This window comes from Pan paniscus, chromosome 4 (genome assembly GCF_029289425.2).
Source record: "Pan paniscus chromosome 4, NHGRI_mPanPan1-v2.0_pri, whole genome shotgun sequence".
Lineage (NCBI taxonomy): Eukaryota > Metazoa > Chordata > Mammalia > Primates > Hominidae > Pan > Pan paniscus.
The window spans coordinates 47,985,149-48,009,932 of record NC_073253.2 but is presented as its reverse complement, the minus strand read 5'-3'; the positions used below and the strand labels follow the sequence as shown (position 1 = coordinate 48,009,932).

At 40.0% G+C, this 24,784-nt stretch overlaps 1 protein-coding gene across 9 annotated transcripts in view; it reads left to right on the top strand.

The window, feature by feature from the left end:
• The first annotated feature begins 13,109 nt into the window (after window positions 1-13,109).
• ERBIN (erbb2 interacting protein) overlaps window positions 13,110-24,784 on the top strand; it is a 151,062-nt gene continuing 139,387 nt past the window's right edge. For 3 of the 9 annotated variants that reach the window (XM_063604434.1, XM_003827441.6, XM_003827442.6), the window contains exon 1: window positions 13,113-14,182. The gene's annotated coding sequence lies outside the window, so the exon portion shown is untranslated. Of the gene's footprint in view, window positions 14,183-24,784 lie in introns of all 9 variants that reach the window. The other 6 variants (XM_008952780.5, XM_008952779.5, XM_008952782.5 and 3 more) reach the window with 4 other exon arrangements.

Genomic DNA, 24,784 nt, shown 5'->3' with positions numbered 1-24,784 from the left:
TGAAAAACTCTCCTGAGCAACAGAAAAAAAGGAGCATCTCCCTTATGTGAAGTATCAATGTATCATGCCAAAGCTTTTTAAAGAATACTAATGATGGTTAGAATCCAATCTGTTTAAAAATATTTCTGAAGATTAAGCAAAACATATACCAGATTTTAGAATCTAGAGTATTCCTTTGGCTTATAAGAAACCTTAGATTTTCTGTCAAGTCTGAAATGTCAAAAATGACCTTAAGTTATGATGTTAGATAGAGTAATTCATTTTGTAATGTAAATTAGTGTGTAATTTCCCAAACTGACAGAAATGTTAGATAATACCTATAGCTATTCAAAGAAAGAAAATCTAATATTATACTAAAGTAGAAGTTCTCTTAAAATTACAAGTCACATAAACAATGAGTAATTATAAATTATGAGTATTTATTTATTAAAATACTCAATTGTAATTGATGCTACTATATTACCCAATAAAATTACAACATAGTGTTTCAACTCTTCACTAATGTAGATTGCCAACAATTACATAAATTTCAGTGCTTTTACTTTTCCTATTTAGCGACTTTTATTTACCTCAGAATACTTGTGGAATTGATATCTAGCTCCACGTATCTTGATCTAAGAAGCTCAAGAACTCTGTGTACCCAATCAGTCAATTATGATGTATCATAGGGCACAAAATTTCAGAGGTTCAAAGGCTGTTGACTGAATTCAACTGTGCTTTTTATATCACACATACCAAAAAATCTCAAAAATTGCAAACAGATGACTCTAGAACTATATGAAAGTCTCTTCACATTCTCTGCAAAATGACCTTCTAAATCATGTCCTATAAGAAAAATGTTTTTTTGTTGATGGAATTTTATTAAAATTAATAATAGGCCTGAAAAAAAGAGAAGTACTACATATACTTTATTACATTCTTTGTGGACTATGTTCTGGAAAAATAGAAGGCACTACAGAAATAATTTAACTGAGGAAGAAGTTCTACTCTGCACAAAACTCCCGTTGATGTCAGTGGGAGTTCTGTGAATGGAACAAATGTTGAACTTGACCCTGCAATGTTTAAACTGCAATCCTCCCTGCTCTTGGCTTAGCCTGGCTTCCCACTGAAAGGCGTTGTGGTCCGTGCAGGGATTACACAGCAGGTTAATAGTCTGGTTTTTCACTTCTTCTGGAGCAACAGATGAAACACATAATACCTTCTTTTAGGGCTATTACATACTTTTAAACACAAAAGACTTTAAATGAGGTAGTGTGAGAAAGTAAAAGGTAGAATCTGTGATTGGAAACTTCTGTTGGGAATGATTTTTAAACTATCTTCTCCACTAGTGCCTGAGAACCATCAGTGAGTCCTATTTACATTAAAGGAAAAGGGAAGAATACCAAGATCTTAGAGACCACTTAGTATATCGGTATTGAAAATCATCACTGAGTGAGCCATGTTCACTCTGTTTTTGTTATATTCCATTACACACGTATAAGGAATGGTTACCAGCAAGATCCCAATACAATTGTTTTTTGGTAAAATAAGACGGTATGATTATAAATAAAGTTAAGAAAAAAACACATGTTTTTACCACAAGGTAAGCTACTGCAGAACCAAACTAGAGTGGCTCATTTTTCACTCGATCTCACAAAAAAAGATGTGACTCTAGTTATGGATGTAGCATAATCACATATTGCTGCTACCCAAAAGTATTATGTTCTGGAGCAAGGGCCTTGAAATCACCTAGTCTATATAGTTATACTCAGGCACTTGAATAACAACATAATCAGGGTCTTATTTTTAGCTGTTGGTATTCAGTGGAATTATTTGTCCTCCTTTGTATACTTTGTAAATCCTTTATTTTCTATAACACATACATATTGCCCTTATGGAGAGGAAAAAATAAAAGAAAGGGATCAGCTTTTGTTTGAAAGGAGCAGAAGAGGAAGATGAAAAAACAGGAAGTATTTCAAGTTGAAATTAAAACTTTTTGTTTTTATTTGACAGAAGATTGTGGATTTAAAACAAAACAAAAGAAAACAAAACAAAACCCAATGATTAAAAGTGAAAATGTTGGCTTATACATGGTGTGGGAAATCTACTGTTGCAGGCATTAAAAGTAGTTACAGGTTTACATATAGTTTATGGTTGGCATTTATGCTCTGGTCTTTCAGGTTGCTGGGTTCAGATTCCAGCTCTCCAACTTCCTAGCTACATAGTCTTGTACAGGCAGGTTATCTATTAACCAGCATCCTAATTTATTATTCTGATAGGAATGTATTGAAGAGGAGGAGGGAATGGAGGAAGGCTTGGGAGAAGTTTACAGAGGCTGAGCTGTGTTGCTTGGATCAGCTGTAGAAGCTTGGGCTCTCAGGCGTCAGATGCTTGCTTGCACAGGTAGCTGAGAAGGACACTTGGGAGCCATGAGCTTCAGGGTCTCAGAGCAGTTTCAGAGTGGCCTTCTGTTTCATTAATTTTCTACCCAGGAGGCTCCTGGTGCTGCAGGATCCTCTTTCCAGGGGAAATCAGACTCACTTAGGAACTGAATGACTTCTAGCAGTTCTCTTTCTTTTTAACTAATTCAGAACTTGTTACTGTTTTATTATTTTTTATATTATAGATTTACAAGTTTTAAATCAATACGTCTTTTAATGTTAATGCCATTCATTTTTAAATATTTATCGAAAAATTTTCTTATGTATACATTATACTGAAATCCATTTCATGTTCTGGCTTTTATGAAAGTTTAACCCTAAATCTTTTTTTTTCCTCTACTTGCTCTTTTTCACAATTTTAACTCTCACATCTCTCACCTCGTTTTCTACAAACATTTTAATCTTTTAAAAAGATGTTATTTCAATTCCTAGTTTTAGGTCTGTTTTAGTCCTTTATTTTTTATTTATTTATTTTTTGAGATGGAGTTTTGTTCTGTTGCCCAGGCTGGAGTACAATGGCATGATCTCTGCTCACTGCAATCTCTGCCTCCCAGGTTCAAGTGATTCTCCTGCCTCAGCCTCCTAAGTAGCTGAGATTACAGGTGCCTGCCACCATGCTAGGCTAACATGCCAGCTAATTTTTGTATTTGAACTAGTGACAGGCTTTCACCATGTTGATCACGCTGGTCTTGAACTCCTGCCCTTCAGTGATCCACCCATCTTGGCCTCCCAGAGTGGTGGGATTACAGGCCTGAGCCACCGTGCCCAGCCTGTTTTAGTCTTTTAAAAATTTATGTTGCTGGGTGCGGTGGCTCACACCTGTAATCTCAGCACGTTGGGAAGCTGAGGCTGGCAGATCACCTGAGGTCAGGAGTTCGAGACCAGCCTGGCCAACATGGCGAAACCCTGTCTCTACCAAAAATACAAAAAAAATTAGCTGGGTGTGGTGGGGCGGGCACCTGTAATCCCAGTTGCTTGGGAGGCTGAGTCAAGAGAATTGCTGTAACCCGGGAGTTGGAGGTTGCAGTGAGCTGAGACTGTGCCACTACAGTCCAGCCTGGGCAACAGAGTGGGACTCCATCTAAAAAAAATAAATAAAATTTATGTTGAGCCTAGTTTTTTCCCTTCTTCTACCTGAGCCCGTATTTTTTCCCTATTACTTGTCTTTATAATAGCTGGCAGGAAGTAAATTCAAGGAAGTGTGAAGAGCGGATAAAGTCCATATTATAAATAGAGGCAGAAAGAGAAAGACTTTCTTCCTCTCTCTCTCCCTGACTCCTGCAGCTGTTCCTGCACTGGCCTCCTTAGATCCTTCCATAGGATTCTTTAGTCCAAATAGAACCTTAATCCATTTAACCTGGGAGAATTTGAGAGTTAATTCCCCTCAGGGCCTTAAATCCATTACACAAACAGCACTTTTGATTTGCCAGAACAATTTGCTGCCATCTCACACTGTTCAGCCCTTATTTTAAAATCCATGGTTTCCAAAGTATATAATTATTGGAATTGGGCAAAGTATATAATTATTGGAATTTGGGGAAACTATGGCAAATACATACCCAGAAGCCTGGTGGTCTGTCTAGAGGAATATGCTCAAGGAGGGTTCACTAGGATATGCCCAGGTCTGACCCTTTTGAGATGGTGCTTCCTCAAATATTCCATGCTTCCTCAAAAAGTTCCATGAACTTCCCTACTGACATTCATGGAGAGTGGCCCCAGAAAGACTCTTGTCTAGTTTCAGGGACCATGTTTAAACCGGTTTAATTCCAACCCACGATCATCAGATTAGTTCACTTCCCTTTCTGTTCAGGTCATGGGAGCACCCTTTAATTATAGTCCAGTGGAGTTCTTTTTGCTTGAGAGAACTGGAAAACAATCACTGCCCCAAATACAATAATAACAGCCGAAGCTGGCTAGAGTTTCATTATCATTTCATTTCAAACGGGGTTATTCCTCACCTAGGTTTTTAAAGCCCCTACATGTTTTCAAATATTGATTGGCTCTTTATATATGTATTTTTGTAAACTTTTAAAATGTCTTTTGTAAATGGTTTAATTGGATTGTCCAGTTGGATTTTGTAAATAGTTCAACTGGATTGTTATTTCCTCCCAGACCTATAAGAGCTCTTTGTATATATGGATATTAAATTGTTTCTTATATTTTTTCTAATGTTTTAACTTTGTTTGGTGTCTTTTGCCAACAGGAGTTTTCAACATAGTTCTGTCAAACTTTTCTTTGGTGGCTTCTGGGTTGTTCTGTGTTTGGATTGCTATGTGGTAGCAATGTGGCATGGTTGAACATATACTGAGGTGAGAGAGAACTGAGTTCTAATTATGGTTTTGCCACTAACCAGTAGAGTAACTTTGGGCAAGTCTTCAAACCTGTGTTCGCTCAGCTATAAAATGCAGTTGAAGCAGAAACAGGATGACCTCTGAGGTTTCTTCCTGCTTATTCTTCCACTACTGAGCATTCTCAGATTCTAGAGTTTTAAAAGCTTATTTTCTTTAAGTAGGCCAATCATTCTCCCTGAAACGAACACTTCTTATTTGCCTAGTGACATTTTCATAGTGTAAAATCTAGCTAGTGTCAGAATTATCTAAATTTCTGAATTTTTGGCATCTGGATTAATAATAAATTTTTATATAAGATTTGGTGAGTTTACGCTTGTTTTCTCTTATGGGTTACAGCATAGGCTTTATAGAGAATAGATATTGCATTTAATATGTAATCTAAAATATGTATATTATGGAGCAACTAAGTCAATGGATATTTAATATGGCTTATCATATTTTATTGATGATAATGAATTGTAGTCCTCTTGATACAAAAAAAAGGATAGCTTTTATTTGTGTAGTGTTGATAGTGTGCTTTCATGTTCATCATCTTGTTTGGTGCCCACAATAATCCTATGACAAAGATTAGGCCAGGCGCGGTGGCTCACGCCTGTAATCCCAGGACTTTGGGAGGCCGAGGCAGGTGGATCACGAGGTCAGGAGATCGAGACCATCCTGGGTAACACAGTGAAACCCCGTCTCTACTAAAAATACAAAAAATTAGCTGGGTGTGGTGGTGGGCACCTGTAGTCCCAGCTGCTCAGGAGGCTGAGGCAGGAGAATGGCATGAACCCGGGAGGCGGAGGTTGCAGTGAGCCGAGATCGCGCCACTGCACTCCAGCCTGGGCGACAGAGCAAGACTCCATCTCAAAAAAAAAAAAAAAGAAAAAGAAAGATTAGATAGGACTTATTCTATTTTATAAATCCTGAAGCATTACACAAAGAGATTAAATGATTTATCCAAAGTCACCAGCTAGTAAATGCTAATGTCAGTGCCCATAGCTTTTTCTTTCTTTCCTTCCTTCTTTCTTTCTCTCTTTCTTTCTTTCCTTCCTTCCTTTCTTTCTTTCTCTTTCTTTCCTTTCTTTTTTCTTTCCTTCTCTCTTTCTTTCTCTCTCTCTCTCTCTTTCTTTTTTTGAGACGGAGTTTCACTCTTGTTGCCCAGTGGTCAGATATAGGTAAATTAAATAAAATATCAAGAATAAAAAGTATTTCTATTAATAGCTTGGTATGCTACATACCAGGAGATATGAAAGATATACTACATATAGTTTTGTATAAGAAAACAAAAAGCCTCAGAGGGAATTTCAAGAAGTAGAAAGAAACATCCATCTTAGAGAAAAACTAGGAGAACAAAAGAATTGAAAATAAGTTAGAATTGGAAAACCATCCATCTTAGAGAACCATTCATCTTAGAGTAAAACTAAAAGAACAAGAGAATTGAAAGTAATTTAAAACTAAGGAAACTGGAGCCAGGCATGGTGGCTCACACCTGTAATCCCAGCACTTTGGGAGGCTGAGGTGGTAGAATCACTTGAGCCCAGGAGTTTGAGACTACAGTGAGCTACGATCATGGCACTACACTCCAGCCTGGGAAAAATGCTAAGAAAACTAAAATAATAGATCTGAAGCTAGAGAAAAACAGAAGGGAGAGGAAATATTTAAAGATATGTTATAATTTAGATCAGCATTTTTGAAGGAAATTGACAGCATTTATAGTCACTTCCCAGAAAATAAATTTCATCCCAAGGGAATAAAGTATGTGTGCCAAAGTATATTCAGAATTATTTTAGAAAACTCAATGGAAAAACATCATTTTCCAATACTGATTAAATCAGACTTAGGTGAGATTTGTCCAGTAGTCTGCTTATGATACAGTAGTTTTTGACAATACAGAGAGAATTTACTCTGACTTTATTTTTTATTTTTTAATTTTTTTGAGACGAAGTCTCCCTCTGTCGCCCAGGCTGGAGTGCAGTGGCGCGATCTCAGCTCACTGCAAGCTCCTCCTCCCAGGTTCACGCCATTCTCTGCCTCAGCCTCCCGAGTAGCTGAGACTACAGGTGCCCGCTACCACGCCCGGCTAATTTTTTTGTATTTTTAGTAGAGACGGGGTTTCACCGTGTTAGCCAGTATGGTCTCGATCTCCTGATTGTGATCCACCCACCTCGGCCTCCCAAAGAGCTGAGATTACAGGCGTGAGCCACCGTGCCTGGCCTACTCTGACTTTAAAATAGGAATGATGTGATACTTAACTAGTAAATAAAGTTTCTATGTAACATAGTTGGCATTTTTGAACAGGGCATTTAAGCATCTTACTACACCTCGAATTATGTTTAATTCCAATTTATTGGCTATTTTCATGGCATTTTTTATGCTAAACAGTTTTCTAAAATAAAATATTATAGAAAAATGTAAATTTATTAAGTGTGGGAATAAGTGAGGAAAAGAGCAATTTCATTACCTAAAGAAAGATAGTATTAAGTGAAAACCTGCATTGAAGGGCAATAAGCAGTCTAACAGAAGTCTAAGTAGAAGTCTAAATAAACTTCTTTTGTTGATTTAATACTGCTCTGATTTGGAAAGAGGTATGCATATTGTAATATGATAGAAATAGATTATGATTCATACTAGGGAGGACTGGAGAGGAGAAGTGGATCAGAAGAAGGCACAAAGTTGAAAATTATTAGTTTGATCATTTGACTCAGTTGATCCAGGACAGTCTTAGTTTTACATTTGTTGTCCCTGTGTAATTATTATTTATTGTTATTATTATTTTGAGATAGGATCTCACTCTATCACCCAGGCTGGAGTGCAGTGGCACGATCTCAGCTCATTGCAACCTCTGCCTTCTGGGCTCAAGTGATCCTCCCACCTCAGCCTCCCAAGTAGTTGGGACTACAGGCACCCACCCTATACCCAGCTAATTTTTGTATTTTTTTGAAGATATGCGGTTTCACTATGTTGCCCAGGCTGGTCTCGAACTCCTGGATTCAAGCGATCTGCTCACCTTGGCCTCCAAAAGAGCTGGGATTACAGGCATGAGTCACTGAGCCCCACCCCTGTGTAATTATTAATAATGTCTTTGTTCACTCTCAAAGTATCCTACTTTGGATGATAGACTATATGGTCACCTTAGAAATAATGGAAACAGTGGAAGCATAGTACATATTATTGGTGCCTTTACTACGATTGGTCCAGTAGTACACTAGTCCCAGTAACTCAGGAAGCTGAGGTGGCACAATCGCTGGAGCCCAGGGGTTCTAAGCCACAGTGTGCTATGACTGTGCCTGTGAAGAGCCACTGTAGTTCAGCTTGGAGCAACATAGTGAGACCCTTGTCTCTAAAAAAAGAGTGCACTACTAGTAATAGCTAATACTTTTGAGTCTGCCAAGCACTGTGATACTGCGTTAAATACTTTATGAGCATTGTCCCATTTAGTTTTCCTAATAATCTGTAAGGCAGTATTATAATCTCCTTTCTAGAGAAGAGGATGCTCAAGTATATGTTTATAGATGTTCAGGAACTTGCCCAAGGTCACTCAAGTAGCCAAGTTTCTAATTCAAGCAGTCTTGTTTCAGAAGCCACACAAATCATCACAATGCATTATTTATTTCTCTCCCCATATTTAAAAACTTCATAAGACATCTGAAAGAAATTCAGCTTTGATAGTTTACAAAATATATAGCACAGAAAAAAAGATTATTAAGCATATACAAGAGGAAAAAAAATCAGTTTTCCAAAAGCTTTTCACAAATAGAGGCAGACTTTCCATGCGATGCATAAAATATTTTTAAAAATATGCTTGAAATGTCGAAACATGTTATGGGAGAGGTGATTCCATTCTCAAAGTATTACAGAATCCATAATATTGGTTCTTGCATGTACAGCCTCTTTTGAGCCAAAGAACTTCTTTCCTGCATACTTGCCACCCTAACCTCCTGGCCTCTCTATCAAGAGTCTAAGATGGAAGTAAAAAGGGGGAAGTCAAATCCCTATTAAAAATACATGTTATAGTGCATTTTGATCTAATTGAACCAATGTTTCTAGACTTCATTCAAATCTAACCCTATTCTAGCCTGAAGATTCACTTTTCCCAAACACTACTCTACTAAAAACTGGTTTTAGGTAACCAGTTCTTTACTAGGGGTCTGGTAAAGGAGAAAAGAAGAATTATCATCCCAAACTTGTCCTTGCCCTCTATTTTTGTCTCCTCAATGCTCCTGCGCAGGTGCTTGGCTGGTATGGGGAAGTGACAGGGGTATCCTTTTTAAAAGTGGATGAGCTCTCTCTTAGAGCAGTTTTTCCCCCCGATGGATGCTGTGTACTTTCCTTGGAATGCTTAAGGCCCTAAGCTTTCCTTCAGTTGAAATTGCTTATCTCTAGCAGACAGTAATTCCTTTCCTGAGCCCAGCCATTGGGAAGGGGAATTCCAAAGAAAAGATTTTCTGCCTTTCACAGAGAATCATTCAGAGAATCACAACAGGGAACTTGAAGCTATACTATCAATAAACATCAGTTAACTTACTCTCTAAGGTGGTCTTGGAATTCAGTTAATTGTTGCAGACTCACAGGCAGCCTTGTTTAAGGTGGGGTTTTAGTTCTTCTTTAATCATAACTGAAAAGTTAAGTCCATCTTAGTGTAACGTCCTGCGGGAGGATTTTCAAAGGAAACTAATCTGTAAAGCATAGAATGAGAGTACCTTGTAGAATAAATGGAAGATTTGGCTCTATCTGTGTGTGCTGCTTATATGAAACAAAATTAAATACTCAGTGATTAATAACAAAGATGAATTGTTGTTTGTGTTTGCTGAACACTGATCATATACCTGCCATTTCACCCTTCTGTATGCACACAGATGCAGAATTCCAGAGAAAATACTTTATAAACAGATTATTAAGGAAATATTTGACAAAATAGGTAACTACAGTTGACCTTTGACCACGCAGGGTTGACTGCATTGGTCAATGCAAATTTTTTTCAATAAATATATTGGACTTTTTTTTGAAGATTTGCAACAATTTGAAAAACTTGCAAACTGTGTAGCCTAGAAATACTGAAAATTTTTATGTGTCATGAATGCATAAAATATGTGTAGACACTAGTCTATTTTTATCATTTACTACCATAAAATATAAACAAACCTATCATAAAAAGTTAAAATTTATCAAAATGTAGGCACACACTTACAGACCAAACATGGTGCTATTTGTAGTGGGGAGAAATGTAAACAAATGTAAAGCTACAGTATTAAATCATAACTGCATAAAATTAACTGTCATGCAAACTGTACTACTGTAATAATTTCATAGCCACCGCTTGGTGCAATTGCAGCGAGCTTAAGTGTTGCCAGTATTCGCTTTAAGCTGTGTAATGCTAATCATCTCTGAGTGAGCAGTTCATCTCTCCAGTAAATTGCGTATTGCAGTAAAAAGTTCTCTCTCATGGTTCTCACATATTTTCCATCATGTTTAGTGCAATACTGCAAAACTTTAATAACACTATGGCATCCATACGAAGCACCACTGGTGATGCTGGAAGTGTTCCCATGAAGCAAAGTCATGACATTACAAGAAAAAGTTGAACTGCTTGATATGTACCATAGACTGAGGCCTGCAGCTGAGGTTGCCTGGTATTTCAGACAGACAATTCATCTTGTAAACAGACAATGTAAACTTATGGTATGGACATAGTACATTACTGTGAATGTAGTTTCTCTTCCTTATGATTTTCTTAATAACATTTATTTCTCTACTTACTGTAGGAAGACAGTACATAATACATATAAGATACAAGAAATGCGTTAATCAACTGTTTTATGTTATCAGGCTTCCGGTCAGTAGTAGGCTTATTAGTAGTTGTTCAGTTTTGGGAGAGTCAAATGTTATATGCTCACATGGTTGGTTGGTGCCCCTAAATTCCATATTATTCAAGGGTCAACTGTATTGACAAGCGTATCCTGGATTCCATCCTCCTTTCTTGGTTTTGTAGAGACAAGGTCTCACCACGTTGTCCAGGCTGATCTTGAACCCCTAGGCTCAAGCAATCCTCCCGCCTCAGCCTCCAAAGTGCTGGGATTACAGGTGCGAGCCACTGCAACCGGCCAGATTCCATCCTCTTAAGGCCAGTGTATTTGGTGGCTCATTCTTACAGTATGAGTAAGCAGGACTTATTTAGCCATCAAAAGGGTCCTTTTATTGCCTGTAATCCTCTACTCTCTATATATTGCTCCAAGGAATGAGACTATATTTCCCTCTCCTATCAACTCAGCCTCAGCATATGTTATCTCTAGTTATCTCTATTTTTCCCTTCCAACAAAAGCTGCTTTAGGGAAACAATCTGATGAATTAGGTATAAATGACTAATAAGGATTAAAATATTACTTTTCCCAGGATTATGGTTTTGTGCTAGAGAAAAAAACTACTTAAAGGGATAAAACTCTAATGGCAGAATTTCAGGTGAGTTGGAGGGTTTTTGGTTATAGGTACTTTTCTAGCCTAGATGGTAGTCTGTCAGATTGGTCCTGAGTATGAGTATAAATTTTAAAAAGGCTAGGACCAGGGCAAGTCTTAGCCTAAAGCAGTGGCCTGATCAGTTAAGTTTAGAGAGGAGGGTTAGGTTTACTCGAATCTATGGCATCACATTTAAAGGGGTCTCGAATCAACCTGAGATTAGAAGCAACACTGGAATCCCAGAATCTAGCTGGTTTTCCACTAGTATGGGAGATATTACATCCTGGCATGCTTCAGGAGAGTGACCCTTTCAGTTCAGAGCTATGCCACTGAGTTCTGATCAGGCGCAAAACGGTTTTTGAAAACGGAGCAAGAAATCTTCCCAGCGATGATTACAAATAGCTTGTACAATATGCTAACTTTAGCTTTTTATGCAATGGTTAAGATTCATTTTCACATAGATATCCAGCTTGGTAACACTGGCATAGCTGCTGCCATTTCCTAGCTTCCAGCGAATACTCTTACCTCTAATTCAGCACTGAATATATCTGAACACTTCAGTACTACCTGTAAATCTTCAACTTCTGCTGTATGCTAAATAACCTAACATCTGTATTAATTCCAGCAGTTCTTCAAGTAGTTAAAAATGCTCCCAACCTGAATAATGACTTGAATATCATCTTCGGCGTTATTTCTAGTGTTTGCAACTAATGTACAACTCATTTTGGTAAATGATTACTTGGTGGAATTTATGAACTCTTTCCATTGGCAAGCCAAAAAAAAAAAAAAAAAAAAAAAAGGTCTGTAGGGGATATAGCTCTTTATTCAAACTTGGTAATAAATAATTATCTCTAGAATACAGACGGAAGAACTGAACCAGGGACTTCAGGGACCCAGAGGCTAATTATCATCACTGTACACAGTTAAGTGCAGCAGAGAATGGGGGTGGCGAATGGTTCGCTCCGCATTACGCTCCTTCTCTGGGTAAAACAAGGCCGTCTTTTCTGTGAACATATTTAAAGCAAGAACTGCAAAAACTGTGCAATGTTATGGTTGAGGCTTTCTATTTGCCATATGTGTTGACAGAATGCTTAAGAGTCTCTCTCCGCAATAAACGCGAACCCTGCCAGGCTGAATTATTAGGGCCAGCGCAATTCAACGACTGCACCACCACCGAACCGCTGGGGTTGGAAGCCTGCGTCGCATCGGAGCGTACCCATGTTTCCTCTAACAAAGGCACGATCTTGAGGCCATTTCGCGGGCCCTTTTCCCACTCCCAGCGCCAGCTTTGTCTCCCCGCCGGTGTGAGGCCGATACTTGGAGGAGGCTGAGCTGCGCCGCTGGGGAACAAGCTCGAAGGGCGGGCGTGGGAAGCTGCACCGCGCTGCCGCTGTGGTTTCCTGCGACCTGACCGTGCCATTAGAGGAAGTTGGAGTGCTGCAGCTGCAAGAGATACCTGCTGCCTTCAAATCAGGGCTGGACTCCAACAACCCCTGTGCACCGATTACTGTCGTACAAAGAAACTCCATCGGCCGGCGCGGCGGAGGCCTGTGGGCTCTCTCTTTGGCTGGGCGCTGGGCCGCGAGCAGACAGCAGGGTCGGCGTTGCCAGCGTTCCCCACCCTGGGGGGCTCGGGAGTCTGGGAGTGCGGGGTCGGGGAGCGGGCAGGGAGCAGCGGGCAGGCCTCGAGGGGCCTGGGCCAGAGTGGGCCTCACGGCGCGCCTTGCACGCGAACCCACGGCCGCCGGCTGCCCCTCCCCCGGCCCCCGGCCCGCTGCCCCCAGCCGCCGACGTCGGCCCGCACCGCCCCCGCGCGCTGACTGGCCCGCGCAGGCCTCCTGCCCGGCTGTTGGCGGTTGGGGCGAAGCCGGCGGGAGGCCGCCCCGCCCCCGCCCCCGCCGCGGAGTCGCGGCGCGCAGCCTCTTCACCCGTCGCGGCCGGGGCGGTGGCGCTGTTGCCGCCGCGGCCTGTGAGGCAGTAACTCCCCTCCGCCCCTGCCCCATTCCTCCTCCTTTCTCTCCGCTCCCTCCGTCCTCCCTCCCCTCGCCGTCTCTCGCTCGAGTGAATGTGGCGCGGCGGCGCGGGACGCAGTCTCGGCCCCTGCCGCGGCCCCGCAAGCTCGTGAGGAGACGGAGCTGCCGCCTGCTCCCGCCCCCTGCCGCCCCCTGCGCGTCTCGGGGAGCCACCGCCGCTGGCGAAGGAGAACAAGCAGGGCAGCGGAGGGACGGTGGCGGGAAAACGGGAGAGGGAGGAGAAGAGGGTTCGAGGGCGAGTAGGGAAAGCGGGGAGGGACGGACGGAAGGACGGACGGCCCGGGGAGGGGGCCGCTATTGAGCCTGCCCGACTCCTCGGCTCCGGCTCCGGGTGGCGGCGGCAGCGGCGTCGCGGACGAAGGGCGCGGCAAGCGCTATCGAGACAATAACCCTGCCGCCCGGCTCTGGGGGCGGCGGAGAGGAAGCGGTGGCGGCCTAGCGCGGCCGAGGCTCGCCGAGCGCCCGGGCAGCGTCCTCGCCCCCGCCGGCCGGGTGCCGCTGCCGTCCGGTGTGCGGGGCGCGCCGGTTGCCCGGAGCCCGAGGCTCCCGGCGGCCGTCTCCTCCCCTCCCCCTCTCCGGTGCGCGCGGAGCTGGTTTTCCGGGTTCCCCTGGACGGAGCTGAATCCTGCTTCTCGCCAAGGCAGGAAGTGAGTTTCGCACTGCAATTCCGGGCGGTGTCACGAGTGAAAAGTTTTTTGTTTTTTTTTTTTCGGCGGAGATCCTCGTTGGGGCTGGGAAACTCCTGCAAAACTCGAGACCAGGAAGCCAGCCCGCACCCCAACCCCCACCAAAGCCACCTACTCTTCTTCTGCGGGAGGCCAGTTCACATCCGCTCTCACCCGAGAGAGATATTCAGCTGGATCCAAAGTGACTGATGAAGGGAAGGAAATCATGTCAAGCGAAGCCTTGAAAAAGCTGCCCTGAGACGCTGTCCCGCCGAAAGGTAATTTTCACGAAAAGTGTCTCTGAGTCACAAAGTTCATAGGACTTTGTGACTCGGAAAAGAGATGATCCTTTAGTGTTTTTCACTCTTCTCCAAGTTGCCCTAAATCCTCCTTTTCTCATATCGAAGCGGTTAATAATTGAGGGGCTAAATAATCGAACTGCACCCCACCGCGTCCCCTCTCCCCCCTGCCCTCCCCACCATCTGGACTTTGGATTTTTTGGAAGAGGTTGTAAGAATGCGGTGGGACGAAAAGTTTTTAGCAATCCGAAGAACGATTGCCTTTGTTCAGCACAGGGGCCAGAAGTTTTGGCTTTCTGGAACGTATAGAGTGTATATTAAGTTGCTCAGCCAGGCACCTTCTGTTTGGGAAGAAAGTTTGGTCGCTGCAGTGAGTGATTTGCTGTTATCGAGATGGCTGCCGCGTTTGTTTATACTCATACCGATTATATTGGCGCTTGCGTTAATCGTATATAGAGGTTTTTATTTTTATTTTTTTATTTCCAACCCTGATCAGTATATTTAGTTAGATTTTAGAAACCAAAAAATCTTGCCATTCTTAGTTGTTTTTCAGGGTGAGTAATATATTTCTTTAGTTGTGTGTAGTGTGTGTTTTTCAGACTTTTAGCGCCGTATAACTTGTTTAATTAATTGAAAGCAAGTATCGACTAGGCTTTTCTTGTAACTGATCCATTACGAAGAAAAAAGGAGTAAGGACTAAGAATAGGGAGAGGTAATTAAACAACAATAACAACCTGTAAGACGTTTGATAGGACTTCTGTACAGTTCAGAACAGACTATATGGGAGGGGAAGTAAAACGCTTAAAACGATTTTCAAGGGAATCACAGTGATTGTGATAAAAAGCTGTGCTTTTCGAGTAGTATGGTATTTACATTTTTGTGTTGTCCCAAATGTTTTTGGTCGGTTCTGCATAAATAGTGATAGGTTCTGCCTACATCTGTGGGGGCAGGATTCATGAAGCATGGCAGACATTCCACCAGTCAGAGCTATGAACACTTCTGAACCAATGGGGACTAGTTTTGATAGCAACAAACCCAAAGTTTTTTTCAGTGGTGTTTTAGTCTTTTTCTGTTTAGTTTTTTTCCCGGTACTTTTGCGGTACAGGGAGGTGAAATACAATACTGTACTTTTGAATATATATTGAATAAATTTGGTAATCCTGTTGGTAGGTATATCCTAAATATATATTGATATTTAGATTGCCTATGCTGTCTCACGTAATGACCGGAAACCCGAGGAGAGAGTTGATTTTCTTTAGTTCAAAGAGAAAAAATAAGTTTTAAAGATCAGGATCAAATTATTTCACAATTTGTTCTTTGCTACTTCAGCTTCATTAAGTATATCTCCAAAGGCAGTCCTTTATTTATTACTGTAGTTTTGATTTTTTTTTTCCCTCCCCGGGGCATGGTCTCAGGAGACTCTTTTTTTTTTTTCATTGTTGGTAAGATTTGTGAACCATGGAGTAATTCTTGTTAAGTCAAACTAGCTTTATCAAAGAATTTAAAGTGCATAACTCATCTACTTTATGATTTTGGAACGTGTCATTAGGCTGCAAAAGAGGTTATTCTTGGGCATCTGAAAGAGGTGAACAAAATAAATGGCATTGAACTTCAGTTTCCTTATATGGCTTATACTTGGCTTCAAAAGCAACAAAACCTTAATAGAGCAAGTCCCTTACAGAGAATTATCGCTTTATGAAGATGGTTATTTATTAGTAAATTTTGAATAAAAAAAGTATTGTAGCACTTGAAAATGACTATTTAAGCCTCTATTTTTAGATTTAGTTCTTGATTTTTTTTCTCAGGAGAAGAGTAGTATGTTTCGATGCAGACAACACGTTTTATAAAGTGAGGTGTTCACCTTTGTGTTTCTTTTTTTTCTCCTCAACAAGGCATAATTTACTTCGTAGTTTTCTTGGAATTCTGTTAGTTTATCACTGAATTAACTTAAATTTTAGGTTTTATACTATTGTGAAACTATAAGTATTTTCGAAGCCTTGTTTAAACTGTGACAAAGGTTTGAAAAGAGGTTAATAGAGGAGTCATCCGTTAAAATATTTTTAAATGGCTTCAAAATTTGGATATTCTTCTAGTATGGTGTGGATTTTCGAAGATTAAATTGGCAAATAGAGAGTACTTCCAAAGTCTATATTGCACAAAATACACACTTAAAGGCTCTGTTTATTGAAGGTAATCATGAATTTTCAGGACTTCAGCTGATTCAAGTAGTACTGTTACGAGGTCTCCTTGCCATTTGAGATCAAACTATTGTAAACTTTATGTATAAAAAGCTTACAGAGGTACAAACATGGAAACCAAATTTTTATTGTATGCTGTTTCTTAATGAAGTGATAACTATAGATACGTTACACATATATCATTGGCAAATCTCAAAAATCGATTATTTTACACATTGTTGGTATTGCACTATTAGTAGTAAATAATACCCTTTAAGAAATACAGTTAAAAGTTTCAGAAAATAGGTGTATATTTCAAAATTACTTATTTGAAATAATTGCTTACGGATAATACGATTTAGACTTTAAGCTGCTTTTGTTTTGGAAATAGATTATGGCAGTACTTACAGAGTATTTGGGATTATGCAGAATTTTAGTGATGCTGGGTAGCAGTTTCTTTTTTATTTTTCGTAATTGCTGCTTATCCAGATTCTCCTTACATACCCTACTTGGCTGCTTGCATTTTGACTCTTTGCCTTGCTCATTCATTTCTTGAATTTGTTACATGCTTGTTTCCGTTTTCTTTTTCTGGGAATACATCTCTATTATAAACCTCTAAAGATGTCTTTGTCTTTTCCTCTTTTTTTTTTTTTTTTTTTTTTTTTCGAGATGGAGTCTTGCTCTGTTGTCTAGGCTGGAGTGCAGTGGCACAATCTCGACTCACGACAACCTCCACCTCCCGGGTTCCAGCGATTCTCCTGCTTCAGCTTCCCAAGTAGCTGGGATTACAGGCGCACATCATCATGCCTAGCTAATTTTTGTATTTTTAGTAGAGACAGGTTTTGCCATGTTGGCCAGGCTGGTCTCGAACTCCCGACCTCAGGTGATCTGCCCACCTTGGCCTACCGAAGTGCTGGGATTACAGGTGTGAGCCACTGAGCCCGGCCTACTGCTAACTCCCATTTTTCAGATTCACCTTTTAGCTGTCTCTTCTTAGGTTTCCTAATTGTAAAAAAGAAACTTAGCTGCTATTCAGCTTTCTCTTCTGATTCCCTTAGCTTCCTATATTTATAGTTAGCTTCATTTACCTAGCCTTATTTTCTCTGTGTTCAGTTGGTCGTTCTTAATTATATTTTTTCATTTCCCTCTTTTCCAAACTGTTAGTCTATGTTTATCACCTCAAAAAACTGTTCAAAACATGCAGTAGAAAAAGTTTATCTGATCTTATTTTATTAGCCCATTTAATTCTGAATATCCCCTTTGCATTTCAACTAAGTGTACATGCTGGTATTTTAACTTTATATTCATCAGTATATTGCTTTGTTTATTTTGAGACGGAGTCTTGCTCTGTCGCCCAGGCTGGAGTGCAGTGGCAAGATTTTGGCCCACTGCAAGCTGCGCCTCCCCCAGGTTCACGCCATTCTCCTGCCTCAGCCTCCCGAGTAGCTGGGACTAGAGGCTCCCGCCACTGTGCCCGGCTAATTTTTTGTATTTTTAGTAGAGACGGGGTTTCACCATGTTAGCCAGGATGGTCTTGATCTCCTGACCTCATGATCTGCCCACCTCGGCCTCCCAAAGTGCTGGGATTACAGGCATGAGCCACTGCTCCCAGCCATTGTTTGTTTTATACTTTGTTTTCTCAGTTTTCCTTTTTCTCTTTAGTGTTCTTAAAATTGACTGTTAAGATAATACCAGGTTGTTATTTATTCTTATGTATTAAGACTTTGTCACCCTCTCTACCTTCTTGTTTTATTATACTTTTGGCCTCTTAAAACATACAGATATATTTCTCTGTTCCTTCTTCTCTGTACCTTCCTCTTCTGTCCTACCTTTCAAGTTAGATGTCTTCTCTGACACAGAATCCCTAAAATTTTGAAATTATCTTTCTTTGATTTCATGAAATAAGCACAATAGTACTCTATCACTCTATTTTTGTCACTTCAAATTTTGTTCCAGACACCATTGAAGGAAGGTCTTGCCAGGCTTTAAGTGATAGTGTGGAAGACGATAAAAAAGGAGAATATCTAAAAATTCACTTAATAAGACTCTACTTATCTGGAGGTTATTTATTATAGCTTTAAAAGCATATTGAATGTAGTAGAAAAACTAGAAAATAAAAAATGACATCTCCTTAATCACAACAGGTATGACAGAGTCTGGGGACTTCACTTTTAGGGCCATTATTATTCAGAGCCCATTTACTTATGTACATAATGAGCTGTTTTTGGTTCTTTGGTATCCCAGAAGGCGTGAGAAAGGTACATTTACAGCATTGTGAAGTTATGACCTGTGGTGTTAGAGTGAAGCAATAGAAAAATGGAAAGATGACTGAATAACTTAGAAAATAATCTGGGACAACTTACTTTGAGGCTAAGTGCCTTGTACATTTCATTTGCCTGTAGGAGGATTCACTCTGTTATAATATGGTATAATTACAAGAAATAGTAATAGTCCTAAGGCAGCTGTTCTCAGACTTTTTGGTTTGACTCAAAACAGAAATTAAAAAAAATTAATTTATTTGAAAATAAGCTATTGCATGTTAGTGTAACATTGTTTTAATAAAAATATAATTGTTTTCTAAAATAAATAGCAAAAATAGTGGCAATGTTTTATATTTTTGCAAGTCTCTTATGTTTGGCTTAATAGAAAACAGCTCGATTCTCATATCTGCTTCTTCACTCCATCCGTTACAGTATGTTCTTTTGGTTAAAGTATATGAAGAAAATCCAGCCTTATACAGGTATTTGGTTGGAAAAGGGAGGAAGATTTTCTTTCTTTTTTTTTTTGTTTTTGAGATGGAGTTTGCTCTTGTTGCCCAGACTGGAGTGCAGTGGTGCAGTCTCGGCTCACCGCAGCCTCTGCCTCCCGGATTTAAGCGATTCTCTTGCCTCAGCCTCCTGAGTAGCTGGGATTACAGGCATGCGCCACCATGTCCAGCTAATTTTGTATTTTTTGTAGAGACAGGGTTTCTCCACGTTGGTCAGGCTGGTCTTGAACTCCTGACCTCAGGTGATCTGCCCGCCTCGGCCTCCCAAAGTGCTGGGATTACAGGCGTGAGCCACTGCGCAAAGTGCTGGTCACAAGGTCAGGAGATCATGTTGTCCAAGACCATGGACAACATAGTGAAACCCTGTCTCTACTAAAATACAAAAAATTAGCTGGGTGTGGTCACAAACGCCTGTAATCACAGCTACTCAGGAGGCTGAGGCAGGAGAATTGCCTGAACTCGGGAGGTGGAGGTTGCAGTGAGCCGAGATCGCGCCACTGCATTCCAGCCTGGCGACAGAGCAAGACTCCGTCTCAAAAAAAAAAAAAAAAAACAAAAAAACATAAACCTGGGAATATGTAGTGGTACTATTGCAGCTTGAAGGCATTGCCTTTGTTCTTGTAAAGGTGTTAGCTGTTGCAACCATTGCTTTTGCAACATCAGTGTAAAATGTAAATATAATGGAAACGGGAAAAATGACATTTCAATATTATTATAAACACAGTTTTGACCTGGAAGGTTCCTTGAAAGTGTCTCAGGGACTTCCAGAGACTGTGGACTTCCAGGGCCTATGGACTGCACTTCAAAAACTTAGGTGGAAGTTGGGATTTATGGAACTTTCATTAATTAAATTTTTTTTCTTGTCTGTTCGTATTGGATTCTGGGAGAGTGTTGAAGCTTGATCATTTAGCCCACTTACTTGATTTTCATTTGTTTTCAGTTATTTTGTTACTTGTTTTTGGAATAGAGTTTCTAAGAATTCTAGTTTTTCATAGGAGTTATTTTTGTTTTTATTTTTTTGAGACAGGATCTCACTGTGTTGCCCAGGCTGGAGTGCAGTGGCATACTCACGGCTCACTGCAGCCTCGAACTCCTGGGCTCAAGCTATCCTGTCACCTCACCTTCAGCCGAGACTGTAGGCATGCACCACCATGCCCGGCTAATGTTTTATTTTTTTTGTAGAGATGGGTTCTTGCTCTGTTGTTCAGGCTGCTCTTGAACTCCTGGCCTCAAGCAGTCCTCCCTCCTTGGTCTCCCAAAGTGCTGGGATTATGGCATGAGCCGCTGCACCTGGCCCAATTTTGGTTTTCTAGTCCTATTTTTGGTCTGCATGTAACCTTTAATCTCTGAGATGTTCTTTTAACATTGTCTTTTGTTTATTCTACTAACACTACAGAAAATTTGATCTTACTGTGCTTTTGGTGTATGTCATGCTTTTTGTTTTTTCTTCAAATACTAGATTTTCATGGTAGTCAAAGTTTTATATGATGACCTAGTCTCTACTGTATTGGTCATTTAAATATATGTTCCCAGCCCAATGAATCCTTCTTCTAGCTTTGGTGATTGCTTAGAAGAGGAAAGGAAGAAATATTTAACGAGTTTCTCTTTGAAGGTATGTGGGTAGCTTGACCTTTTGGTACAGGTGCTTACTGTTCCTCCGGAGGCAGTCTCCTTTTTTCATAATCACACTGTCCAAGTGTCACATCTCCTACATACATAGAGCTGTACTAGAGGCTTTAGCTACACAGTGTTTTACTATGGTTTTGCTCTCTGGCTGACTGCTCAGGATATGCTTCTCTTAATCCTTCTTGCTAAGAAAACTCATCTTTTTTGGAGATCCCACTTTCTTCTTGTTTTGGGTGTCGGGTTCCTCAAGTGTATTGCATTTTGTTATTTCCCCGACCCCAGCCTACTTTGTATTCTTTATAAATTCCGTTCTGTTCTTATCTGTAGGTATACCCCTCCCAGGTTTTCAGCACTGCTATAGATATTTTTAAATTAAATTTTAATTTTTGAAACAATGACTGACATATGGAAAAGTTTGAACATTTTTTTTCCTGAACCATTTGACTAAGTTGCTAACATGATGCCCTGTCGTCATCCCTAAATTTTTTTTTTTTTTTAATTTGAGAGCTCTGTCGCCCAGGCTGGAGTGCAGTGGCGTGATCTTGGCTCACTGCAAGCTCCACCTCCTGGATTCACGCCAGTTCTCCTGCCTCAGCCTCCCAAGTAGCTGAGACTATAGACGCCCGCCACCACGCCTGGCTAATTTTTTGTATTTTTAGTAGAGATGGGGTTTCACCGTGTTAGCCAGGGTGGTCTTGATCTCCTGATGTCATGATTTGCCTGCCTCGGCCTCCCAAAGTGCTGGGACTACAGGCGTGAGCCACCGCGCCCAGCCCGTCACCCCTAAATATTTTAATGTTTATTTCCTACAAACAAGGATATTCTCCTGCATATAATGACATCATTACCATCAAAATCAGAAAGTAAACATGAATATATTACTAACATCTGAACCTCAATTATCCCAATAATGTGTTTTACAGCAAACTATTCCAGTTTGGAATCATGTGTTACATTTTGTTGTCATCTCTTTATTCTCCTTCAATCTGGAATAATTTCTTTCTCTTTTTTTTCAAGGCCTTGACACTTTTGAAGATCTGAAGATGACAGGCCTAGTTATTCTGTAGAATACCCCTCAATTTTCATTTGTGTGATATTTTTCATGATTAGATCTTTGATTAGATTTTTATGATTAGATCTTTGGCAGGGTTATTGTAAAAGTGATGCTGCATTCTTCTTATTACGTCTTATCAGGTGGCAGGCAATTTCAGTGTGTCCTATTATGGTATTCACTTTATGTGATTAAAGTTGTGGCTGCCAGACTTGCCCTTTTTAAGGTATTCATTCCCTGTTTGTAATTAACTAATGTTTTGCGGTAGGTGCTTTGAAACTATGTAAATATTTTGTTTTGTTTGTCATATTTTAAATTCACTTATTTACATGTACCTAGGTTTATCTTCACAAGGACATAATGCATTACTATTTATTTTGCTGCTCAAATTGTTCTTGATTGGCCAGTGAGAACCCCCTGGCTTATTTTCTTTTTTGTTTTTGATACCTCTTCCTTTTTTGAGTACTCCTTGTTTTTTAGCACAATTAGATGTTCTAACATATCTTCTACTTTTCCTGGTTGTTTTTAGTGGAAAATGATACTTAGAAGCCAAGATCTGGGGCTTGTGTACATTGTTGTTTTTAGGGTATTGTTACTCTCAGGCCCTCTTCATATACAAAGCTAGGAAATATTTTTATGTACTCACACATATTTACATCTATTTTTATTTATATATCTGTAAATATATACAATGGTCCCTGATTTATACTTCTTTGACTTTACCAGGGGTTTTATTGGGGTACCAAGTGCATTTTCAACCTATGATATTTTTGGCTTAAATGATGGGTTTATCCAGATGTAAACCCATTGTAAATCGAGGAGCATCTGCATATTTCTATAATGCAATTCTAATCCAGCACCACCAGGTTCACTCTAAGTTGTTTTTTTTCCCCTTTCCATACTTGTAACTTATCTCTAACAGTGAGAACTAGTTTTGTTTCCATATGTTATGTGTGTGAGGAAGTTAAGGTAAACATTTGTTCAAACATTTTTGAGCCAGAAGTGTCTGCAGTGCAATTAATTTCTGAAGTATTTCTAAAGAGATAAAATTCCAAACTGTAAAAAGGCAAGTTTTAATTCCGTGATAAAGTACATTTATGTGAAATATTTCATTCCTTAGTAATTCTTGAGGCGACTGAAAGGGGGATGGAAGAAATCCAGTACTTTTACTATTTACATTGGACAAGTTATTTGTGGAGATAATTGCTCAATTTCAGTATGAGTGCAGTGATTTTGATGCAGTTGTGTTTTTCTTTTTTATTCTTTTTTGGAGAAGGGTCTCGCTCTGTCGCCCAGGCTGTAGTGCAGTGGCATGATCACTGCTCACTGCAGCTTTGAACTCCTGGCCTCAATCAATCCTTTCACCTCAGCCTCCTGAGTAGCTGAGACTACAGGCATATGCCACCATGCCCAGCTAATTTTTCTATTTTTTATAGAGGTAGAGGTCTTACTATGTTGCCAGGATTGGTCTCCAGCTCCTGGGCTTGAGTGATCCTTCCACCTCGAACCTCCCAAAGTACTGGGATTACAGGTGTGAGCCACTGCACCCAGCCGTGGTTTTCATATATTCAGGTTATATTGTTTGCATGATCCTGAAGTCTTGAAGCACCTAATAATGGTGTTCTTGGAATTTCACACCTTAGGTCACTCTAGACTCTTTGTGGGAGCATGGAGGGAGATCTGATGGAGAGGGGGTGGGGAGAGGAGGGTATGTTTGTAGTAGGACCAGTGCAAGAAACTAGTGATCTAAAAATGAATCTTGTTGCCAAGGTTATCACGCAACCTAGAATAAGTTGGTTTGACTTTCCTCTTCCTTATAGATTTTGGAAGTGATTTAAGAGGCATATCCTTTGAGACTAGAATAAATCTCTCAGTCTTCTAGGAAAAGATAAGGATCTTGGCAGCATCAAATGGATCCTTTGGGTGCCCTATTAATCCCTGGGGACTTCAGAAGATTTAGTTTATTGTCTTGATGCTGACTGCAAAATAGCAGGGACTGTATATAGTAGATGCTTTTTGATTTGTCGTGGATACCTGGTATCAACAGAGGGTCCTGTCTGCTCTTTTAAAAGCCATTCCCAAGCCAGGGACCCTAGGAGTCATCTTTATTTTCCTGACCTTAGTAATTGAAATTTCTGTCGATTCTGTCTTACAAATGTCTACAGAGTGAGACACTTTAGGGTAGGATAGGAAGGCTGGATAAGGTGAAGGGCTTTTGATAGGCAGAGGGTAAAAACAATTACCTTAATCTGTTTTTTCCCCAATTATAAAAATAATCTTGCTGTAAAAATTCAAACACAGAAATATAGAACATAGAAGATGAAAATTCTCCACAATTCCATCTCCCAGATATACTCCGGTATGTGTAGTTAAAATTGATAGCTAGCTAGAATCAAATTCCCTCTGAAGAGTGTGTATCAATTTGTACTTCCATCAATGGTATATAAAATTACCTGTATGCATTTTTGACCAAAATGGGTATTGGTTGTCTTATAATACTTGTGGACATCTGAGAGAGGCAATATAGTATAGTATGTAAGAACATAAGTTTTGGAGTCAGATTGCCTGGATTTAAATCCACGACTTACTAACTATGACATTGAAAAATTAAATGTCAATTCTTTTAGGTATAGTACATATACAGTGTGCCTTTTGTGTTCTACATGGTTTTTATTGATGTGTTGCTTATCCTTATGCATTGGCTCTGGTGTTTGCCATATAGATGCTTAAATTTTAATGTAATCAAATTTGTCAGTCTCTTTATGCCTTTTGGTTTTAATGTTATTCTTGGAAAGTATTTGCACCAAGATTATAAAAGTAATAACCTAGCTTTTTAAATTTTGGCTTAAGGAGTGAAAAAATAATCTAGCTTTATGCTCCCCAAATTTCTAACTAGTTGTAGTGCCGTTTGTTGAATAATCGTTTTACTTCTAAAAGTCTGCCTTTATCAATAGTAAATC